Source organism: Gorilla gorilla, chromosome 12 (genome assembly GCF_029281585.2).
Source record: "Gorilla gorilla gorilla isolate KB3781 chromosome 12, NHGRI_mGorGor1-v2.1_pri, whole genome shotgun sequence".
In the NCBI taxonomy this organism is placed as follows: Eukaryota; Metazoa; Chordata; class Mammalia; order Primates; family Hominidae; genus Gorilla; species Gorilla gorilla.
Window position 1 is genome coordinate 130,774,385 of NC_073236.2, and position 21,878 is coordinate 130,796,262.

General features: G+C 52.5%; 1 long non-coding RNA gene across 1 annotated transcript; it reads left to right on the plus strand.

Moving 5' to 3' along the window:
* Positions 1-20,398: 20,398 nt before the first annotated feature.
* LOC134756724 (uncharacterized) lies at positions 20,399-21,878 on the plus strand. The gene is made up of 3 exons (XR_010129827.1): positions 20,399-20,521; positions 20,754-21,585; positions 21,721-21,878. It is a non-coding gene; the product is annotated as an uncharacterized lncRNA (long non-coding RNA).

The following is a 21,878-nucleotide window of genomic DNA, read 5'->3' on the forward strand; positions in this document are numbered from 1 at the left end:
TTTGAATTCCCATGAGCACTTTGATCCTGCCTGGGTCTGTAAGACATAGAGGAGGGTCAAGTCTGCAGGGCATGTGGGCTGCTGGATGGAAACTTCCAGTACTTAGTTCTCAGCTCCCAGGGGAAGGAAGGCCAAGGTACTGAGGCCCAGGTGGAGCTTCAGTACCCACTCAGGCTACAACTGAGATGCACAAAGGAAATACAGTTTTTATTTGGTGTAATCTGAACTAACGGGGTCTTTCTGTCCCATCATGCCTTTGCAGGAAAATCTAGTTCAACTCTTCTTGCTTTGATATCTTGAGCTAAGAATTTCCCCTGGTACATCTTATCTTTGCCAAGTGGAAGGAGCTTTATATATTTCTAGAAGTGCTCAGGAAGGTACGATTATCCTAATAGGTAGAGAGTGTGGTGATGCTGTATCACTCCTCTAAGGCACTGTGGCACTTTTGCAAGTCTCTGCCACCCATCTACACACCCATACACCCAAACACCCATTCCTCCACCCATCCACCCATTCACCCATCCACCCACCCATACACGAAAATACCCATTCCTCCACCCACCCACACACCTACCCATCCATCATCCATCCATCCTTTCACCCATCCATCCATCCATCCCACCTGTCCATCCACCCATCCTTCTACCCATTTACCCATCCTCCCATCTACCCATCCATTCATCCAACCATTTACCTGTCTGTTTGTCTATCTATCCAACCATTCACCTACCCATCCACCCATCTACCCATCAATCCATCCATCCATCCATCCATCCACCTGTCCATCTACCCATCCATCTACCCACCCACCTATCTACCTTTCCATTCATCCAACCAACTACCTGCCCATTCGTCCATCTATACAATCATCCACCCACCCACACATCCCATCCATCCAACCAACCATCCATCCACACTGTTATGTCTTTGCTACTGCAGAGCTTTGTTTGTGACAAGTTTTGGGATCAGGCCGGTGCGCAAAAACAACTGTAGTTCACATTTTCCCAAATCACTCAAAACAAACGACATGATACTTTCTTCTGTCCATTGGGATGAACTCCAGAAGAAGCATTTTTTTTTTGCTATGTATACTGGTTTTTATTTAATGGGAATGCTCCCCGTTTTTGTCACTGCCTGTGGCACATGGGCAGAGTGTCCTGGTTCACACCAACTGGGTTAATGGGAATGCTCCCCATTTTTGTCACTGCGTGTGGCACATGGGCAGAGTGTCCTGGTTCACACCAACTGGGTTAATGGGAATGCTCCCCGTTTTTGTCACTGCCTGTGGCACATGGGCAGAGTGTCCTGGTTCACACCAACTGGGGGCAGGACCAAGAATGCTGTCTTCAGCCACCTCCTCAAATTCCAGTGCATGGCCAAGTTTGGAAACCACTATCTGAGTATTGTTTCCAAGGGCCACTTATGGCCATATTGGCAATCTTTGGAGAGGAGTATTGGGTCATGTGCTGGTAAATGTTTAAGAACATCTCTCCCTGGAACCAGCCCTGATGTGAAGCACTTTCCATTGCTGTGGCATAAATACTCCCACAATGACCAATTTCATGCTACCCACCCGCCGAGCATGGAGTTGGGAGAGAGGAAGATCATTGCCTCCGGCAAGTCACTCTGTGCTGGGACTGTCCCAGGGTCCCCTTTGAGATTCCTTTTTAGGCTTCCAGGCCTGCCTGTGAGGTCTGAGGGAAGGAGATGTCCTGGAAATTAACCTGCAGCAGCTGGTCAGCGCCAAAGGAGTCAGTGGAAGAACCAGTTACGGATGATGGGTCCAGGATTGAGGCAAAACATCTGGGATTTGTGATCTCCCCCCTCAATGACTATTCTGCAAGCTCCAAGACAAAGCTTTTGTTCCTGTTATGAGAATTCTCCCCAAGGAGGGAGGGCTGCCCTCCCGCTCACCACTCCAACCCGAGGGTGGAATAGGAGGAGCCCAGCTTCTGTGGACTTCGAGGAACTAATAGGTATGGAGATTAGATTCCATGTCAGGTGCTGGGCTAGGGCATTAGTGGGTTATTTCTTAGTCCTACTGATGACTCTGTGAGGAGGCATTAGTGCATGGGGCTAGGGAAGCTGAGGGATGAGCCCTGGGTTGCCTGGCTGGTGGGACAGGTGATGTTCCAGGGAGTTTAATTGAGGGGCTGTTCACAAAGGACATAAAGGAAAGCAGATTCAGGGACACACCCAGGGCATTGTAGACTCCAGGGCTAGGGCCAGCCTGGCTCATGAGGGGCAGGCAGGGAGCAGTTATCAGAACCTGGGAAGCAAGACCTGTGTAGAAAAGGCCACCATCAAGGAAACACAGCCAGCTCACAGTGACCCACAGGACATCTATTTCCTGATCTCACTTCCTTCCTCCCTCCAGTCTCCCACCTGGGATCCTCATTGGCTAAACCCAAGCAGAAGCCAGAAAACCAGAGAGACCGGGCTAGCCTCCGTGGGCAGAGAGTAAGATAGAGCGGGGCGTGGTGACTCACACCTGTAATCCCGCACTTTGGGAGGCCGAGGCGGGTGGATTACGAGGTCAGGACCAGCCTGGCCAAGATGGTGAAACCCCGTCTCCAATAAAAATACAAAAAAATTAGCTGGGCATGGAGGAGGGCATCTGTAATCTCAGCTACTTGGGAGGATGAGGCAGAGAATTGCTTGAACCCGGGAGGTGGAGCTTGCAGTGAGCCGAGATCGCACCACTGCACTCCAGCCTGGGCCACAGAGCAAGATGCCATCTCAAAAAAAAAAAAAAAAAAAAATAGAGCAGGTGGAGAAGGACTCAGGAGCAGAGCACACAGCTACATGGAGAGAGCCCTACCTTGGAGGCTAATTATCTTTGTGACCTTGGGCAAGTCTCTTCTTCTTTGCAGGCCTCAATTTTCCTGTATGTGACAAAAGTTGAGCAAGATGCTTTCTAATAATCTTTTCCTGCTCTACCTCTCCCTCTCCCTCTCCCTCTCCCGTCTCCCGTCTCCCGTCTCCCTCTCCCCACGGTCTCCCTCTCCCTCTCTTTCCACGGTCTCCCTCTGATGCCGAGCCGAAGCTGGACTGTACTGTTGCCATCTCGGCTCACTGCAACCTCCCTGCCTGATTCTCCTGCCTCAGCCTGCCGAGTGCCTGCGATTACAGGCACGCGCCGCCCCGCCTGACTGGTTTTCGTATTTTTTTTGGTGGAGACGGGGTTTCGCTGTGTCGGCCGGGCTGGTCTCCAGCTCCTAACCGCGAGTGACCTGCCAGCCTCGGCCTTCCGAGGTGCCGGGATTGCAGACGGAGTCTCCTTAACTCAGTGCTCAATGGCGCCCAGGCTGGAGTGCAGTGGCGTGATCTCGGCTCGCTACAACCACCTCCCAGCTGCCTGCTTTGGCCTCCCAAAGTGCCGAGATTGCAGCCTCTGCCCGGCCGCCACCCCGTCTGGGAAGTGAGGAGCGTCTCCGCCTGGCCGCCCATCGTCTGGGATGTGAGGAGCCCCTCTGCCTGGCTGCCCAGTCTGGAAAGTGAGGAGCGCCTCTTCCCGGCCGCCATCCCATCTGGGAAGTGAGGAGCGCCTCTTCCCGGCCGCCATCCCATCTGGGAAGTGAGGAGCGCCTCTTCCCGGCCGCCATCCCATCTGGGAAATGAAGAGCGCCTCTTCCCGGCCGCCATCACATCTGGGAAGTGAGGAGCGTCTCTGCCCGGCCGCCCATCGCCTGAGATGTGGGGAGCACCTCTGCCCTGCCGCCCCGTCCGGGATGTGAGGAGCGTCTCTGCCCGGCCGCCCCATCTGAGAAGTGAGGAGACCCTCTGCCTGGCAACCGCCCCGTCTGAGAAGTGAGGAGCCCCTCTGCCCAGCAGCCACCCCGTCTGGGAAGTGAGGAGCGTCTCCGCCTGGCAGCCACCTCGTCCGGGAGGGAGGTGGGGGGGTCAGCCCCCCGCCCGGCCAGCCGCCCCGTCTGGGAGGGAGGTGGGGGGATCAGCCCCCTGCCCGGCCAGCCACCCTGTCCGGGAGGTGAGGGGCGCCTCTGCCCGGCCGCCCCTACTGGGAAGTGAGGAGCCCCTCTGCCCGGCCAGCCGCTCTGTCCGGGAGGGAGGTGGGGGGGTCAGCCCCCCGCCCGGCCAGCCGCCCCGTCCCGGAGGGAGGTGGGGGGGTCAGCCCCCCGCCCGGCCAGCCGCCCAGTCCGGGAGGGAGGTGGGGGGGTCAGCCCCCCGCCCGGCCAGCCGCCCCGTCCGGGAGGGAGGTGGGGGGATCAGCCCCCTGCCCGGCCAGCCGCCCTGTCCGGGAGGTGAGGGGCGCCTCTGCCCGGCCGCCCCTACTGGGAAGTGAGGAGCCCCTCTGCCCGGCCACCACCCCATCTGGGAGGTGTACCCAACAGCTCATTGAGAACGGGCCATGAAGACAATGGCGGTTTTGTGGAATAGAAACGGGGGAAAGGTGGGGAAAAGATTGAGAAATCGGATGGTTGCCGTGTCTGTGTAGAAAGAGGTAGACATGGGAGACTTTTCATTTTGTTCTGTACTAAGAAAAATTCTTCTGCCTTGGGATCCTGTTGATCTGTGACCTTACCCCCAACCCTGTGCTCTCTGAAACAGGTGCTGTATCCACTCAGGGTTGAATGGATTAAGGGCGGCGCAAGATGTGCTTTGTTAAACAGATGCTTGAAGGCAGCATGCTCGTTAAGAGTCATCACCACTCCCTAATCTCAAGTACCCAGGGACACAAACACTGCAGAAGGCTGCAGGGTCCTCTGCCTAGGAAAACCAGAGAACTTTGTTCACTTGTTTATCTGCTGACCTTCCCTCCACTATTGTCCTATGACCCTGCCAAATCCCCCTCTGCGAGAAACACCCAAGAACGATCAATTAAAAAAAAAAAAAAAATCTTTTCCTGTTTAATATTCTATTATCATCTCAATGCCTCCTTAATGTAATATTGTTTGGCTACTCCCTTTTCAGTTTCTTGAGACTGAATTTGGCTGCAATTAACAGATAATACAAATAATAGTAGCTTAAAGAAGATTGGGCTGTATGTTTTCCTTAGGCAAAATAAGTCCAGGAGAGTGTGGACCCAAATGGACTTGGCAGCCGGTCAGAAACCCATTCTCCCTCTATCCTTCCTTACAGCCATCCCTGGCATGGGTTTGTTGCCCTTCATGGTCACAGAATGGCTGCTGGAGTTCCAGCCATCATGTCCCTGTTCCAGGAAGAAAGAAGGGAAAGGTTAAAGGGCAGAAGAGGATTTCCTAGAAGCTTCACCCAAGATCTTCCATTTAATCTTCTTTTAAAAACTGTGTAACAGGACCACATGGCATTGCTGAGTGGCTGGGAAATTTAGCTTTTTAGCAGGACACATTGCTTCCTTGAATTAAATCTGGGTTCGGTTATAAGGAAGAAAGGAAGAACGATTACTAACTTGGTCTTTCTCAATCCCTGCCACAAGATACTAGCCCAGAAGAGAAGACAAAGGTCATTAATAGCCAGCAAGAGAAAAGGACTCAACACCCAGGACTTTGTTTACTCTCCAGCAGGTGCCAGTGTGCCCTGGTGATGAGTTATGGGCCAAGCATCTGGGAGAAGCTACTGGCTCCTCATGAACCCCTGGTTTCGGCTGGCACCCTGCCTCCTGAGTGATTTCCACATGGTCGCTCTGCCCCATATCTGATCTATCAAGCTTGGCACTCTGAATATCTCCACCTCTCCCTCTCTAGGACAACAAGGCGTTGCACAATGGGAAACTATGTGAATGAAATTGCTTTATTTCTCGATTTTGAAGCATTTGACTTGTTGATTTTAAAAGTGACCTACAAAAGAGCACGGCTTAACAAAATGAAACGGATCTCTTCTCTCTGGCTTTAGATAGATTTATTTCACACTGGCTCCAGACAGATCAGAAGCCGTAGGGTGGAGACTGAGGTGGAGAACACAGCCGGCATTCTTTCCAGGAAGCGGTTGGAGCCAAACCCCATGGGAGAATTGATCTGATCCAACTTTTAACTAATTGATGAATTGCTGTCAATGGTCCATTCATTAAAACGCACTCTTAGCACTGATGGAGTCGTAAAACTGCCAAAGCCCAGCATGAGGGTGGAGGATGCCTCCCTGGAGGAAGTGGGTGGCTCTTGCACCGGGGGAGGGTTGGAACTGGGGGGGGGACAGGAAACAGGACCTGGCAGGGCTGCTTTCCCAAAGACAGGGATGGGGCGGGCGGGGAGGAGAGAAAACCCTGTCTGACTCTTAGTCCAATTGGATAACGGATTTAGCATCCCTGAAGCCCTCTTCTGCAAATGGAGACGACAGTTCCACCCGACAGGATTAAATTACACAATGTATGCATATTGCTGCTGCAGAGCAGAGTGCGTAGGGGATTTGCAAAAGGCAGCTCATCACGACTGAATGTGGGGATTGAGCTGACAAGGAAAACGCAGGGGTCAGGCCATGTCCACAGAGAGGTGTTCTGTGAGTGTTGCTCCCCTGGTCTCGTAGAGAAGCAAAGTTCATATAGACTTGTTTGGGGCTCAGATTATGCCCTGAAAAAGACATCCCTGTACTCGTCAGGAGAAGTTTGCTTACGGATGTTTCTTTCTTTCCTTCCTTCCTTCCTTCCTTCTTCTTCTTTTTTTTTTTTTTTTTTTTTTAGTTTCGCTCTTGTTGCCCAGACTGGAGTGCAATGGTGCAATCTCAGCTCACTGCAACTTCCACCTCCCAGGTTCAAGCGATTTTCCTGCCTCAGCCTCCCAAGTAGCTGGGATTACAGGCATGCACCACCATGCCTGGCTAATTTTTTGTATTTTTAGTAGAGTTGGGGTTTCACCATGTTGGTCAGGCTGGTCTCGAACTCCAGACCTTAGCTGATCCACCTGCCTTAGCCTCCCAAAGTGTTGGGATTACAGGCATGAGCCACTGCACCTGGCCAGGGATGTTTTCTGTTATTAATCTTGTTTCCCTAATTGAGTTAAAGCAGCTGAGCTATTTAGTTAGTAGGCATCCTCTATATTATGACCAGGCCTTGGGAACGATGACAGGATGAGAGGGAAAACTCTTCCTTCTGTTTTCTTTTCCTCACCCTTGGGGAACTGGAGCTGTCAGAAGGCAGGGAGTGTCCCTGGAAGAGGTGGAGTACCCTGTGAGGGCCATCTAGGGCGAGGAGCATTGCTGCCGACCCATCCTGACCAGGCCACACCTGTGAGGAAGGTAATCCCTACTCCCCAGGCTCTGCGCAGACGAGAAATCCCACTGTACCCCCCGCTAATTCCAACCCTCCCCAGACTCAAAGGGATGCCTTTTGAGAACCAGAAAGAATAGGGGACAGGTGATCAGCGCCATTTCCTTTACTGATTGCAGCACTCAAACACACAATCGTCGTTTCCTGATGAGCGTAATACATGGAAAGGGGCCAGTAGGTGGAGAAGGAGGTAAATTGGGCTCTGGGGTATGTGTGCTGTGTGTACAGCAAGAGCATGGAGCATTGGTCTCTGCGGGTTCTCAGGAGCTCCCAGGATCCATCCATCATGAATCAGTTGATGCTTAGTCCCAGGCGGAGGCTGGCATGTGAGGGACAAGGCATCATGGCTGTCCTGTTCCTCCTACTTCCATGACTTCTCGTCTAGAGAGAAGGCCCAATCTTTTTCTCCTTTAAATTATATCTGCATATTTACTGAAAAGATGATATGTTCACTTGGTTCAATGTTTTTTTGTTTTTTTGTTTTTTTTGAGATGGAGTCTCACTCTCGTCGCCCATGCTCGAGTGTGGTGGCGCGATCTCAGCTCACCGCAACCTCTGCCTCCCGGGTTCAAGTGATTCTCCTGCCTCAGTCTCCCAAGTAGCTGGGATTACAGGCATGCACCACCACACCCAGCTAATGTTTGTATTTTTAGTGGAGATGGGGTTTCACCATGTTGGCCAGGCTGGACTGGAACTCCTGACCTCAAGTGATCCGACCCTCTCGGCCTCCCAAAGTGCTGGGATTACAGGCGTGAGCCACCACGCTTGGCCTAGTTCAATGTTTCAAAAGCCCGAGTCCAGAGTGAAGTCTCTCTCTCACCTTAATTCTCAGCGACTTTAATGATCCCTGGTTCCTTCCCCCCAACACCCAGTATGACCAGCTTCCTAGGCCTTCTTTCAGGGATGTTTATGTGTTTTTTTCCACTTGTTGGTCACTATGGCTACATAACAGATTACCCTAAAATGTTGTAGCTTAGCGTTTATGATCCCACAGCTCCTGTGGGTCAGGAACGCGGTGGGCTTTGCTGGGCCCTCCGGCTCAGGGTCTCTCGCTGGCCACAATCGGGGAAGCTGGGGCAACAACTGCTCCACACTCACTCAGGTGGCGGCCACAGCGGCCGCCGCAGGTTCCCACAGAGTGTAGACATCGGTTTTTTGCCTCTTGGGCCTCTCCACAGGCATTCCCTCAGTGTGAGCAGGGACACAGGTGAGAGAGAACAAGAGTGAAGCCACCGTCAGTGTGTAACCTGGTCTAAGAAGTGACATCCCCTCACCTTTACACGAGGGTGTCAGCTCCAAGAGGCCAGGGTCTACGGGTCTTTTCGGTGAAGTGTCGTTTCATCCCTGGAGTTTGCCCCTGGGGTTCCACATGGCTTTCCAGCCAGTGTTGGGGCTCAGGTGGGGCCATCGAGAGCCGCTGAACTCTCATCCTCTCCAGGTCCCGCCAGCCACCTCTCAGCGAGGCCCCGAGGGGCCAGCAGCCCTAAGCGGAGCCACAGAGCCCATGGCTGGCTCTTCTCCAGACCAGGCTTATCTGACTTTCCCCAAAGCCCCCGAGGGGTGCCAGGGCCACACCACAGCCAGGTGCAAGGGGACAGAAAGGCAGTTTGCCTCAGCGGCCATCAGAGTCTGTCTCCCTGGGGTGAGAGGGACTGATGGGGACCCCCTAGAACCAGAATTCTAGGGGTCAGCATAGTGAGGAGTGGTGGGAAAGGTGTGGACCAAGTTCCGTTCAGATGGGTTTGGGATTGACCCGCCCAACACTGTCGCCACCTGGCTGTGTGACCCTGGGCAAGTTGCTCAACCTCTCTGAGCCACTGTTTCTTTATCTATAGAATCAATAAAAAAAAATCTTTATCAAAGAGACCCATCCCAGAGGACTGCTGAGGTGACTCAGTGAAGTGACGAGCGTGGAAATGCCTGGTGTGGTGTCTAGGAAAGGAGAGGCGAGCCCAGCCCGCTCCATTGCCTCATGGAGCCTATGTCATTCAGAACCCTGCTCTGCCCCGCAGAGCGCACCGCCCCGGAGTGTGATTTTATATTCATTGCAGCCAGCCCCCTTCTTGGCCTCCAGTTTCCAATTTCCACGCTGGAGCATGAGCTCTGAGGGCAGGGGCCATTTTTGGCACAGCCTTGATCATTGCCTGCCCACGGGGTGCTCTAGGAATTCTTGCGGAGTTGACAAAAGCTGGTTCCCTTTCCATTGACAAACTTGGCTCCTTTCCTTCCCACCCAAACACCCCGCACTGGCTGCTGGAACAGTCAACGCGTCCCGGGCACTGAGGACTCCCTGCATGCCATCGGCCTGAGGCCCTCACACGGTATCCCAGCAAGTCCCCACGGCGTCTTGGAGGAGGTGCTATTGCTCCCATTACACAGAGGAGAAACCGGGGCCCTGGGGGCTTAAGTAAATTGCCCCATGCCACACTATTTGTAAGTAAGAAAGCCAGGATCCCTGGCCTATTCCAGACTGAGGTCAAACTTATGACCTCCAAATCACTGTCTCCCCAGATTGAATCCTCTTCTCCCCGCTTTAGGTTGCTCATCGAAGTGTCATTTTCTCTGGAGCTGACCTGATGGGGGTGTGGGAAGCCCACTGATGGGGTTGTGATACTGGGGGGCAGGAAGGAGCTGGTCGGCCCTGTCCAGGTCCACACAGAGCCCAGAGCCGCTGAATGTCACCAGGATCCCCCCAGCCAGGGGCTGCCCTGGAGATGGGAAAGTGGCCCAGGGGTTTTGTCCAATGATCGTCACCTGCTCTTTACAGGCAGGCACCTGTCCTGGGTTGCTCTTCCCGAGGGTGGCTTGGCTGGACTGTCCCCCAAACAAGAGTGGCATAAACAACTGGGCAACCCCCCGAATTTCCCAGTTGGGCAATCAGCAGAGCCGCAGGAGCAGCAGCTGAGGCGGGTGCAGGCCCTAGGACTCCCCGGCCTGGGTGGCAGCAGTTGCAAGCCGGGTGCTTGCTGGAGCCAGGGCAAGCCCCTGACCCTTCCCTGTCCCTCACTCTTGGTGTCATCTGAAGGGCTGTGTGGGGACTGTCATTCCCAGCCAGTGCAGCCAGCACTCTTGCAGATTAGGCGCTAAAAGGCCAGTCCGGCCTGGGTTGTGTGCAGCAGGAATATGTGGGAAGTCCCCATTTCCAAGTCACCTCCCCAGGCTATGGCAACTCATGTTGACCGTCTGAGGAGCAGAGTTAGGCATTTGGCATTCATTTTGTGCCAAGGAAGATTGCTCTGGGCAGTGGCTCTGCTTGGCATGAACTTCAGCGTTGGCAGCATGTGCCCATGCCTTGGTTCATTCGTTGAATGGTTGTTCACTAGCTGTGTGGTCTTGGACACCTTACCTAATTTCTTCAAATGTCTTTACCTGTAAAAGGAGGATATTAAAGGTTCCAACCACATAGGGTTATAAAATTGTGATAACGCGATAATGCTTGTAAAGTGCTTAGCATGATGCCTGGCGCGTAGTCAGCGCTTGGGAAATCTTTGTGATGATCGAGCACTTGCTGGCGGCCTGCGGGTGCCAGGGAAACAGAAAGGAGGGAGGTGATTGGATCCCTGTTTTTTTTTTTTCTTTTTGAGACAGAGTCTCGCTCTGTCACCAGGCTGGAGTGCAGTGGCACGATCTTGGCTCACTGCAACCTCTGCCTCCCTGGTTCAAGCGATTCTCCTGCCTCAGCCTTTTGAGTAGCTGGGACTACAGGCACCCACCACCACACCCAGCTAATTTTTGTATTTTTAGTAGAGATGTGGTTTCACCTTGTTGACCAGGATGGTTTCAATCTCTTGACTTAGTGATCTGCCCGCCTCGGCCTCCCAAAGTGCTGGGATTACAGGTGTGAGCCACCACGCCCGGCCAGATTCCCGCTTTTAATGAGTTCCCTGAGTAAATGCAGAAGCAGGTGTGGAACCCCCTCACTGTAGCAAAGTGATAAGTGCTGCAAGGGACCACAGAGGAGGGAGGAACCAGCTGCCAGGAAAGGTCAGGTCGGGAAGCCCCCAGAGATGGTGCCATCGCAGCTGAGACTCTGTAGTGTGCTGGTGGGGGCACCTGGAGAATGGAGCTCAGACAGAAGTGGCTTTCCCCTGGCCCCCACCCTGGCTTGGCGAGGGGAAAGGAGCACAGGGCAGCAGCCAGAACTGAACTCTGCTGCCAGAATGGTGGCAGGGAAAGCAAGGCTCCTCATCAAGACAAGGTCAAGGGGATGTGGCTGGCGGGTCCCAGAAGAGTCACTGAGCAGGAGTGTGGGCCGGGGACGGAAGAGCAGAAAACTCAAGAAGAACACAGGGGGTTCCCACGTCATCACCTGAGGCAGGGGCCTTGTCTGTGGCTTGGGGTACCTGCTTTGCAGGGGCCATGTGAGCACACAGCTGCCTTTAAAGGACCAGGGACAGGGTAGGCCAGCAGAGGCAGAGGTAAGAACAAGAAGCAAAGGAACCCCTGAAAATCAGAAGCCACCGTGGAAAAGGGGGCAAAGGATATGGACAGGTAATTTATAGATTTCCCCAAATCAAACAAGCATATCAAGAGATGCCCAAATTAGTAATCAGAGAACTGTATTGTACATTAAGACAATAATGAGGTATTATCTTAAGGCCACTCGACTGGAAACACTCAGAAACCTGAGGACGGACGGGAGGAAATAAAGGACGGGATCTTCCAGTGCGAATGTAACTGTCCTTCTAGGGGCAGCTGTGAAATCAAGCACAGGTTTATTCTGTGACCCAGTTGTTCTACTCCCGGGAATAGTTCTCAAAGAAATTCTCACCTAAGGGGCATATACAAATTCATGCCCTGCAGCTTTGTTTGAGATGGTGTCAATTTAAAAGCAATCCAGGAAAATAGATGCATGAAATGGTTTTAATCCATACTTTGGAGAACTGCGCAGCAATGAGAATTAAATGAGTTGTGCAAAGAGCAAAAGGAATGTGTCTTAAACTAAACAGTGTTTAGAGAAAATGGTCAAAAAATGTAATATATAAAACAACACCATTTATAGGCATTAAAACACACACAAAAACTTGGCAACACGTATTTGACAAGACCCAGATGAAAGATACATGTTAACACAGGTAGCATTATTGCCTTTGGGAAGAAGCGAAATGGGAGTGGTTGGCAGAAATGAAAGAGATAACATTGATTATTAAAAAGATGGGGTCTTGCATGGAGCACTGACGGCGTTGAGGAATATGAGGAACTCAGCCTCGTGCACCTGAAGTATAAAGAAAAACATGAAAAAGCATGGCGTGTTTGGGAGCCTTTTGTGCCAGTTGCCCAAGCGCAGGGTGGGTGGGAAGGTGTAGGGTGAGGCTGCAGGGGTAGGCGGGGGTCAGATCCTGCAGGCTGTGGGTGGCAGGTCACCAGGGGCCACTGACATTCTTACATTGTTGAATGATGCCATCAGATGTGGAGGATGGATGGGAGCCAGGAGACCAGTTACAGATCCAGGTCAGGGGTTGGCCAGCTTTCTCTGGCAAGGGCCAGAGAGCCAATATTTGGCCTAAGACAGTGGCCTGTGGGTCTTGGTGCAGAGTATTGGGTCTGGGTGGTGGCAATTGGAAAAGGAGAGATGGGGCCAGGTATGAATGCCGCCGGGGGTGGAACTGGCCAGACTTGGGGGATGCGGAGGGGGTGGTGATTCCCAGGTTTTGGGGAACTAGGATGGTGAGTGGTTCAACCAGGTGTCAACCAGGACAGGAAATCCAGGGGGAGAAGGTGGGTTTGAGGGTGAGGGTTCATTTCTAGACTTGTTGAATATGAACACTTGTGGGGCGTCTGAGAGACGTTCAGTGATGAGCATCCGATAGTCAACTCTGGAGAACAGATTTAAGGTCGGCTGCAAATGCGACAGGGACAGTGGCACACACACGGCTGGTGCCCACCAATGTTTGTTCCCCACGTCCTCCATCCCAGCCCGGGTCTCTTTGTGCCTGGGGGGAGCCTGCCCCACTCCCAGCAAGGAGGGCCCTGTTTGATGGAGCCGTTCCATTCCCCATGGTCACTGGCTTGGCGTTGGGCACATGGCCCAAGAGGTCCAGTCGAGGTGAACGTCAGGAGTCTTGGTCAAAATCATGGGCTGGGAGGGTTTTTTCTTTCTTTTTTACTTTCTCTGATTACGGTCGTCTGTGGGTGTGAAGCCTGAAGTCGCCATCGGGTTGCCATCCTGCTACCAGGCACGTGTGAGGCCAGGCCCTGAAGGAGGGCATCGCGGAGGGTGGGATTCCTGTCTCTCCCGCCCTTTGGAGGGGTGGAGAGAAGCAGCTGAACTACGGGTGCCCGGAGGCGCTTAGAGCCCATCAAAGCGCAGCGCTCCCAGTGGCTCCCTCCACCACGCTGGCCTCAACCCCCCCGCAGGCTTCGTCAGCTCCCACCTGGCGCCGCCTCCAGGCTACTCTGTACCCCTCTGTCCCCTGAGCTGACACAAGTCAGCTTTCTCCAGCCGGCTCTCATCCGGGCTGCACTCCATTTACCAGAGCCTTCCTGAAATGACCACGACAAACGCTTGTGTTATCAAATCATGGAGGCAGCACTCACTATGTTCTGGACACAGTGCTAAACACGCTCTACAGAGACTAACTCAATGCACCGTTGTTGTGTAAGCGGGTAAGTGCTATAATTGTACCCATTTTATGGCTGAGAAGACTGAGGTATGTGAGGCTAGATAACTTGCCCAAGGTCACAGGTAGCAAGTGGCAGCACCAGGGTTTACACCCTCACCCCCAAACCATTTTGCTCTTCAGACTAAAACACTCCTCTGCTCAATCTAGATGCTTCCCCTCACTTTGTCACCAAGAACCTTGTGGGGTGGGCGTGGTTTCTCCCACTTCATGTAGGAAGAAACGGAGGCTTGGAGAGGGTAATGACTCGTTGGAGGTCACGTGGATGCTAGTGGTGGCGCAGCTGAGATTTGCACTGTCTCCAAATTCCAGACTCCCCTGTTGCATCATCTAGTGCCTGAGAAATTTAGGCACAAGTTTGGGAACAAAAAATCCGGATTGCAGAAAATGGCCAAGTAGGAGAGAACTGTGGCCGGGGAAGCCCAGCCCCATGAGGAGGTAGAAATCAGACAGGAAGGAGGCCTGAGCTGGTGGAGGCTGCAGGTGGTCAGGGACCAGGTTGGGTCCACCATGCCTGGAACATGGAGCTGTGCACTGTGCCGGTTGCCAGTTTAATATCTCATGTGTGTGTGTATGTGTGTGTGTGTTGTGAATGGAAAATAAATCTCAGCACCCCAAAATCACTAGGCCAAAGGGAAAAGTCAAGCAGAGAACTGCATCAGGCAAACCTGCCTCCTATTTGATTCCTAAATAAGATAGCTACAAAGATTTAAAAAAAAAAAAGCTACATACCTACATACCTCCATCACAATTTCCCACAAGGAAATTCCTTGTGGACTGCAAAACCCTAAAACAGTTCTGTTGAATTTCAGCCTGGCAACGTAAATTGATAGCTTGTCTTCCTAGGTGTGGGAAAAGGACAGAACTCGGTGTTCCCTCTGCTCACCAGAGACAAATGCATATCTGATGGCTTCCTCTGCCCTATTTTAAAATAAAAATGCAGGTTCACTGAGTCAGACTAAGGCCTAAGTGACTATTCCTCTACTCCGTCCTCCCACGTAAATTGTGTATTCAATGAAAGGCTGATCAAAGACCCAAAATAACCTTTTGTTTCTTATCTACCCATGACCTGGAAGTTCCCCCAACTTCAAGTTGTCCTGCCTTAGGGGAGGAAACCAATGTACATCTTACATATATTGATTGATGTCTCGTGTCTCCCTAAAATGTATGAAAGAAGCTGTGCCCCCCACCACTTGGGTACATGACCTCAGGGCCTCCTGAGGCTGTAACATGGGTGTGTCTTTAACACTGGCAAAATAAACTTTCCAGATTGATTGGGTGTCTCAGACACTTTTAGGTTCACAGTGTGTGGTGTGTGTGTGTGGTGTGTGTGTGGTGTGTGTGGTGTGTGTGTGGTGTATGTGTGGTGTATGTGTGATGTGTGTGGTGTGTGTGTGGTGTGTGTGTGTGGTGTGTGTGTGATGTGTGTGGTGTGTGTGTGTGGTGTGTGTGTGGTGTGTGTGTGGTGTGTGTGTGTGGTGTGTGTGTGTGGTGTGTGTGGTGTGTGTGTGGTGTGTGTGTGTGGTGTGTGTGTGTGGTGTGTGTGGTGTGTGTGTGGTGTGTGTGTGTGTGGTGTGTGTGTGTGGTGTGTGGTGTGGTGTGTGTGGTGTGTGTGTGGTGTGTGTGTGTGGTGTTATGCAATTTATCATGTGATTTGTGTAATCATTGTTATTTACTGGTCTATATGTTCAGTAATGGTGTCTTAGGAACATCTTTGCTTTTTGTTTTGTTTTGTTTTTTCAGATGGAGTCTCGCTCTGTGGCCCAGGCTGGAGTGCAGTGGTACAATCTTGGCTCACTGTAACCTCCGCCTCCCGGGTTCAAGCGATTCTCCTGCCTCAGCCTCCCAAGTAGCTGGGATTACAGGTGTGCGCCACTATGCCCAGCTAATTTTTTGTATTTTTAGTACAGATGGGGTTTCACCATGTTGGCCAGGCTGGTCTTGAACTCCTGACCTCAGGTGATCCATCCACCCGCCTCAGCCTCCCAAAGTGCTGGGATTACAGGCGTGAGCTACTGCACCCGGCCTTAGGGGCATCCTTGATAGAGGCTTAAGGCCATGGACTTGGATGAGATTTCCCAGGAGAAGGTGTAGAGAGAAAAGGAGGCGGCTTGGGTGGAATGCCAGACAGAAGAGGGACTTTGCTCTGGCCCCTGGAAGAAGCTTCGTGGAGGAGAAGGGTCTGTGAGGGGAGGAGACCCCAGAATCCCCTACAAGGGAGGCATCTGGGGCCTGCCCAGCCCTGCTCTTGGGACCCTCTGACCTGGGCTTTCCAGACAGGTCCGTTTTCAAATCCTCTGCTCATGGCTCCCGTACGCCGTCAGCCCCAGAATGCCAGCATTTAGGTGCCTAAGCTACACTTCCTAGAAAGCCGTTTGCCTCTGGAATGCTTTGCTAGGTCATGTGTACTGAATTTGGGCTGGAAAAATGTAGCTATATTTGTAAAATATGTCAGTAAGATTGAACACCTGTAGCCAAGCTTGCAGGAGGGACCCCGAAGTCACTGCTGCCAGGCTAGACACGGGGGCCTTTTGCACCCCCAGCACAGGGCCTGGCACACAAGCCACACTCCGTTGTGAAGCTCGGTTGTTTGTGGTCAAATTCTACACTTTTGGCATCTTTTTTTCAACGAGCGGGAGCACAGCTGTGCGGCGTCTCCTAAAAGCCTTGGCGAGTTAACTCCTACTGAAGTAGGGAAAACGCTTTTCCCCAAGGGGGAGAGAGGTGCCCTATTTCTGGAGTAAAAATTTCATGCTCTGTATATTTTTGTTCAGTCGTTTGAGCATGAGTTCCTCCGTCTGCGAACGCTGAGTTTGAGGATTCTGAGTCACAGCCCCAGACACACGCCGGGTGGAAAACGCCCCAGTCCCTCGCGGGGCAGAGGAGGCGCCGGGAACGGTGCGGCAGCACCCCCTGGTGGCGAATGTCGATGCTGCGCCCCGAGGAAGGAAGGCCGGGGAAGCCCTCCTTAGGAGAGGCCCTGCTTGTTACCCCACCCTCCCAAGGCACGCGGCTTACCAGCCTCAGAGGCTCCCAGCTCCACCCTCTCAGCCAGCCTGGAGAGAGCCTGGTGTGACGGAAGGCGGTGTGGACCTGGGAGATAGGGACCGACACTTAGGGTTCCCTGCTGTTTGCGCATCAGGGAATGTGCTGATGAGGACTCAGAGGTGAATGAACCCTAACCCTAGGCCCGGCGCGGTGGCTCACGCCTGTAATCCCAGCACTTTGGGAGACTGAGGTGGGCGGATCACCTGAGGTCAGGAGTTCAAGATCAGCCTGGCCAACATGGTGAAACCCCTTCTGTACTAAAAATAAAAAGAATTAGCCGGGCATGGTGGCGCACGCTTGTAATCCCAGCAACTCGGGAGGTTGAGGCAGGAGAATTGCTTGAAGCCGGGAGGCAACGGTTGCAGTGAGTCGAGATCGCGCCATTGCATTCCAGCCTGGGCAAGAGCGAAGCTTCGTCTCAAAAAAAAAAAAAAAAGAGAGAGAGAGAGAGATGCATGCGATGAATGCACACCCTGGGCTCCGACATCTGCAGGCTCACGTGCTGAGGGGAAGGCAGACCAAGATCATAAGGACCAGAGCTAGAGATTCGGGGCTCAGTAGCGTGGGATTCTGGCTTTGTCCCCTATCAGCTGTGGGACTGAGGGCAAGCTGCTTAAGCCCTCAGAGACTCAGCTTTTTCATATGTAAACAGGGAACAGGGCTAATAATTAGTACTTGGTGTAACTATTGTTAAGATACAGTATGTGAAATGAGAGGTACATAATAGATTCACTAAATGGAAGGTAATTATACTTCTTATTCATGTCATAACAACTGATCTGGAAAGAAGCGAGCACTGGGAGGTGGGGGCATGGTTAGGAAAGTCTTCATCAATGGGGAAACATTTCAGCTGGGTTTTCAAGGATGACTAGGAGTTTTCCAATCAAAGGGGGAAGGGCCTCTAGATGGGGGAACTGTGTGTACAAAGGCATAGTGGTAAGAAGTGCTATAGTGCATTTGGAGAGCTGTAAATAGTTCGGTAAATAGTTCAGCAGGTGTAGCTGAAACTGGCCAGGTGAATTTGATCAGAATCTCTGAGAACAGGTTACAGGAATCTGTGTTTGATAAGAAGTTTCCCAGGAGATTCTGAGACTGACTTCCCACAGGCCTAAAGTCTGGAAACCCATTGCTGTACCTGACATTCTGCACAATTCTCTCTAATCTGAACCACAACCCAGCAAGATAGAGGTTATTTGTCCTTATTTTACACAGCAGAAAGCCAAGACTCAGAGAGGTAAAGTGACTTGCCTGGGATCACACAGCTAAGGTAAGCCAAGATTCAATCCCTGGTCAGGTTGACTTCAAACCCCATCCACACAGTGAGTGCCCAGTAAAAGCCAGCAATGACCCTCCCTGCCGACGCTCTACAGGCTGGACCCCCAGGTGTGTTGATCCTGTTTCCCTGACTCCATCCTGTTAGGAGTCTGAGGGAAGAGGGGGTTGGGGCCAGGGAAGCACCTCCTGTGGGCCAGATTTCAATGCCACGTAGAGAAGTTTCCCTGGTTAGAATTGCTCATTGGAGGAGGAGAGTCCTGCTCTTCTCAGGAATTTGCCAGAGATAGTTTTGTGGGCGTGTGCGTGTAATTTTTAAAAAATCTAAAATAATCTCTGACTTAAGAAGAGCTTTCACTGCAGCACAAATCATGTATTTTTTCCTGAACTATTTGAGGGTAAATTGTTAACACTTGCTCCCTAATAGTCCACCTCCAATACTCCATCACCCCAAATACTCCCACGTACTTCCTGCAAATATGGACTTTCTCCTACATGGTCGGTCAGAACAACCTTCACTCACAACTCAAGTTCGCAGGGCGCGTTGCTGCTGTTCAAGTCTCCCCAGTGGTCTGATGATTTTTTCACAGTGAATGCACCCAGTTCAAATTGGCATGTGGCTTCTGGTTGTCACATCTCCTTAGTCTCCTAGAGTCTGAAGCTGAGCTCAGTCTTTACTTGACTTTCATGGCCTTGACACTTTCGAAGATTAAGGGCCAGTTATTCTGTGGGCTGTGCCGCCACTTGAGAGACTGCTGCCCCCTGGGGATTTGATTTGCGTTATCTGTCTTGGCAGGAACACCTCAGAAGTGCTATTCCACTGGACAGGATTTCAATTTGCCCTATTTAAGCATTGTCTTTTTTTTTTTTTTTTTTTGATGGAGTCTCACTCTGTCACCCAGGCTACAGTACAGTGGCATGATCTCGGCTCACTGCAACCTCTGCCTTCTGGGTGCAAGTGATTCTCCTACCTCAGCTTCCTGAATAGTTGGGATTACAGAAGTGCACCACCATGCCTGGCTAATTTTTGTAGTTTTAGTAGATATGGGGTTTCACCATGTTGGCCGGGCTGGTCTCAAACTCCTGATCTCAGGTGATCTGCCCTCCTCTGCCTCCCAAAGTGCTGGGATTACATGCCTGAGCCACTGTGCCTGGCCCTGGCTTGCTTCTTCTAAAACTCTCTTCCACTCCAGGTTCCCCGAAGCCTCGAGCACCCCATCCGGGACCCCCTGGAGCCTCCCCTCCCTCTGCTTACTGCCCCCACCACCCACCTCCCTCCACATGCTGTAGAAACCTCCCTGACAAGCTGTGGCAGCACAGGGCCAGCTGCCCAGCAAGTTCTCCTGTCCCTCCTGGGGTCACCCAGACTTTACTCCCCTGGGGCTGTCTTTCCCACTTCGAGGTGGAGGAGTCCCTGATTAATTAAGGGTTCTGGCCCTTTGGAATTCATCTGTAGAGTTGCAAATGGACTGCTGGGGCCATCTGAGAACCCTGTTATCCTGGGGACGTCACTCAGTGCCCCATCCCCTGATCTCCCTCGGATTCATCTTTCCCTCTGAGTGCTGGTGGCCAAGCAGGCGCTGCCAGAAATCCCTAGGTGTCCAGGAGGTGGCGCTGCCGGGTCAGAACCTGCACCCTTTCATGCGAATGCAGCTCAGAGAGGGGAGAGTGCAGGGGCAAAGCGAGGGGTGGGGGCTGCAAACTAGAGGCTGTGCGGTCCCCTGGAAGCATTCTGCCTGTGCATGTATGTGTTAGCAAACACCTACATACATACCAGCAAGTGCACATACCCACACATCCATACCAGTACACACACACATCATGTATACTAGTAAATAGATACGGGTACACACACATGTATATACCTCTATATATGCACACGCATACATACTAGTATATGTATACACACATACATGCATGATAGTCTACACACACATATACCAGTATATATACACATACATACAAACCAGTAAATATCTATATGTAATATATATACACGGAAACATGTAGCAGTTCATTGTATCCTCTATGTGTGAACATGTGTGCACACATCCTAGATGCATATCTGTGCATAGGCACACACAAGTCTGCACATACGTGTGTGCATGTATACGCACACGCCAGTAACTAGGCCCTGGAGTTTGGGCCACTGACTTCTGCCTCTGAGGCTCGGGACGGCAGCAGCTTCTCCCGCATCACGCAGGCCGACTCCAGATCTCCATTCTCCTCCCAGATCTTTTTTTTTTTTTTTGGATCACAGGTGGGCAGGATGGTGGCTTCACCTGATGCAGTGCACACCTCCAACAGGCATCAGATGGAATGCACTGGGAGCAAGATTCTCATAGCAATGACAAAGATCCACAACACTGTCCACCACGCAGCCGTACGTATGTGTCCTCAGATTTCATGCGGGGCAACTGTGGTTTTCCCCTGAAAGAAGCACCATTGATCCCTGCACAGGAGGGGCACTGGGGGAAGGGCTTTGAAACGGAGAGGGGAGCCTGGCTCCCGCCCTGGCCCAGCCGGGGAGCCTGAGGGTGGGGGTTCTGAACAGTGTGGGGCTGTGACTGGGCAGCCCTAAGAAGCGTGGTCAGTGTGCCGTGCTCTGTTCCCAGGGGACTCGATGTTGTGGGTCCAGTCGAGGCGGAGAGGAGCCAGGAAGACAGGACAGGCCAGCTCCTTGCCTGGTGGCTGAGGATTTCTGGTCGTGAGCTTGGGGGACTTCGCAGGGCCGGAGGGGGAGGGTACCTTTCCTAACAGCGACACCCTGTGGTGTTGGCCGCTGCAGCAGACACTCAGGTGACTTGTCTGTCTGTCTCCTTGAGATGCTGTGACCAGGGCTTGACCTTTGGACTGAGAGAGCATCCGCTGGGCCGGGGGTCTTGGAGTTATTTGGAAGGAGGACCCTGAGATTTCTTTGAGAGATGACCTAATTGAAGAAGCAAGAGGACATGACCTTGCTTCATGCTCCAAGCAGCTGACCTTGGAATCTGGTTATAAATGCGTCTGTGCCTTTCTTGGACAAAGCAGTTTTTGCTTCTGTGTGTGTGTGTCTGTCCACTGGCCCAGGGGAGTGTTCCATCCTCAGGTCCCTGAAGCATATCCCAGCAGGGCAGGGTTGGTCCCAAAGGCCATGTGGGCTGCGTGATGACCAACTGGCCCTGTGCGCCTGTGGAGCGAGGGAGGAGAAATGGCCAAGCTCAGCTGAGCACACCCGGCCTGAGGGCCCAGGTGTGCCCTGAGAGTCGAGGGCAGATGTAGGGGGGAGTTGGGCCTTTTTAATCATAGAAGCAACTGCCCGCCTGCCACAGTCAATGCTAAGCTCCTCAAACGTCTTGCAAGCTGCTTGCTCAGGCCTCCGACTCAGGATTGAACTGCATGTGGCATGCTCCCGCTACAAAGAAGCCCACATCCTGGCTGCTCCGGAACATTCCTCAGCCTCGCTGGGTGTGTTAAAGGCGCAGTGTGGACGGCGGCTTGTCCTTTCCACTGAAAGAAGGAACAGGTGTCAGGGCTGGAGGGAGCTCACTCGAGGCAGGTGCCTTTCGGTTACCTGGGTTTCCTGCACCTCTCTTCTTGCAGCATTTGCCTCTGGACGCGTGGCCTTGAGCCTGACCCCTCGAGTTTATCCCAGCGCTTGGTGACGAGACCCCACATACTGCACAGGAGGACAGGCAGAGGGTCAGCCAGAGCCTGGGATGTGGAAGCGCCACCTCCCTTTGCAGGCTGTGTGTCTTTGG